Source organism: Saccopteryx leptura, chromosome 2, assembly GCF_036850995.1.
Source record: "Saccopteryx leptura isolate mSacLep1 chromosome 2, mSacLep1_pri_phased_curated, whole genome shotgun sequence".
Taxonomy (NCBI): Eukaryota; Metazoa; Chordata; class Mammalia; order Chiroptera; family Emballonuridae; genus Saccopteryx; species Saccopteryx leptura.
The window spans coordinates 343611836-343614373 of record NC_089504.1 but is presented as its reverse complement, the minus strand read 5'-3'; positions in this window follow the sequence as shown (position 1 = coordinate 343614373).

The window sequence follows — 2538 nt, the reverse complement described above, 5'->3', positions numbered from 1 at the left end:
TCGTCTCTGCAGTGCAGCACCACGCACAGCCAAGTCCAGACATGAACAGTAGTCATACCAGTGACAGCCAACATTTCACGAGCACTTCCGGCCAGGCTCCAGGCTTAGCGTTTTACACACATGAGGTCATTTTACTCTCACAACAACCTGTGAGGAGGTGTGTTAGCCTCGCTTTACAGAGGAAGAGGAAGTCTCAAAGAATGTGTATGATTTGCCCAGGGTTACACAGCTTGGAAGACCTGAGATTTAATCCATTTTGTCCTGGGTCTCCACTGTCCCTGTCCCTATCATTCCGCTCCACTCCATTTCCCAAGTGGTATTTGATTGAGTCAGGTGCTGCCCAGCTGGGGAAATGAGATTTTTTGGCTTTAGCAAGTCTGTGCCATGCAGAAACTCACCCAGAACTGTGTGCAGGTCAGGGAGGTTTAAAGATGTGTCCACATTAAATATTTGTCCTTAAAATGCCCTCTGTAGCCCTGTCATTCGGCATGGAACATGCAAGGGGCAGGTTCTGGTGGAGAGGATGCAGAAGTCGGAGTCCTGCCTTCAGGGCGCTGGGTGCACACTAGAGCAGGGCTCTGAGCCTCAGCAGTATTGGCATCTGGGATCGGATCATTATTTTCATAGGAGTCTCTTCTGTGCATTGTAGGGGGTTCAACAGCATCCCTGGCTTCTGCTCACAAGATGCCAGTAACAACCCCTTGTTGTGGCTACAAAGATGGCTTCAGATAGGACCAAACGCCTCCTGGGAGGGAAAATCGCCCCCAGTTGAGAACCACTGCATTAAAGAGAAAGAGAGAAAAAGAATTCTGTATCCTCTACCCAGAGACTAAATTTCATCGACATTGATATAAAATGACCAACTCAATTTCCATATTAACATTTTCCCTATCAGCTGCCATTTTAGTTCTCAATAAAGCACAAATCAAATTTAAGATGCAGCTAGATTTCCTTTTGTAAAAAATGCCTAATGAATTTTATTTTGTTGGCTGCCTAGAAAGTTCCGGCAGCTCAGATGGAAGTGAAAGACCAGTTGGAAGTGCTACAGCTGAGTCTTTCTGACCAGCACAGTTACCCCCCTAAAAGCCGTCTCTACTTGGGGTTTTCTGATAGTCTGGATCTAAAAAACAGATTCTCCCCTCCCTTTCCTTGAGTTCTGGTTTCTAGGCCTACAGTGAGGTCTAGTGCCTTTGTGTTTTAAAAACTCTGTAAGATATAGATGGCCATTCAAGTCTATAATATTTATAATACAATATTTGTCCCTATTCTTCATTGTCCTGAGGCCCAGAAAATGAAGCTTGAAGTTCTGCTGAGGTGCAGTTCTACAATTGACCACGAGATGTCGCCTTTCAGCCACAATTTCGGGTGAATCTGCAGGTGTTTTCTGCAGAAAGATACAGGGCGGTAGAAGATGGGCCAAGGCAGGGCATTCTGGATCCTTCTTGAAGTACAAGTTCTCCGTTGACGTGAACTGTCCTTGCTACCTGCCTGCCCCTGCGTCAAACAATGTCTGTTGGCAAATAAGAGCTGAGCATGGAGCTACCCAAAGCAGAATCATTAGGGCTGAAAGGGACTTCAGAATTTCTAGTGCAATGGGTTTTAAGCTTTTTTTTTAAATGGTAATGTCCTGAATAACTTATCTACCCTCTCTGCTTCAATTTCTTCATCTGTAAATGAGATAAGAATATATCTTGTACATACAGTTGTTATGAGGACAAAGAACAAATATATGTAAAGTAAGTGGTTATATCCTCTATAAATGGAAGTTTTATTGTCATAGTAGTTTTAAATATGGATAAACTGAAGCCCTGGCCGGTTGGCTCAGTGGTAGAGCGTTGGCCTGGCATGCAGGAGTCCCGGGTTCGATTCCCGGCCAGGGCACACAGGGGAAGCGCCCATCTGCTTCTCCAACCCTCCTCCTCTCCTTCCTCTCTGTCTCCCTCTTCCCCTCCCGCAGCTGAGGCTCCATTGGAGTAAAGATGGCCCGGGCGCTGAGGATGGCTCCATGGCCTCTGCCTCAGGTGCTAGAGTGGCTCTGGTCGCAACGGAGCGACGCCCCGTTTGGGCAGAGCATCGCCCCCTGGTGGGTGTGCCAGGTGGATCCCAGTCGGGTGCATGCGGGAGTCTGTCTGACTGCCTCCCCATTTCCAGCTTCAGAAAAATACAAAAAAAAAAAAAAGGATAAACTGAGGGTCTTTGAAGGGAAATGACTTGATTAAGGTCATATAGTGAGATGGTGTTAGATCTGGGGTTCCTGATTCCAAGTCTACCAATGTTTTTAATGCTCTGATTCCTCCTTTAGAAAAAAAAGCAACCCCCTGAAGATTGCACAAAGAATAATAAAAGATGGCTTTTTAGTCACTAAGGTCTACATGGAGCTGGGCAAAGCCCTGATCCCAGCTTGAAAACAGAGCAGTGAGTTCCACTTCAGCCTTTCTCTGGCTTGTGGGTGAGGATGAGTCTGCTGCTGGGGCCTTGAGGAGAATAATGGCTGTGCTTCCCGGAGTGCAGTGAGGATCAGACCAGAACATGAGAAGG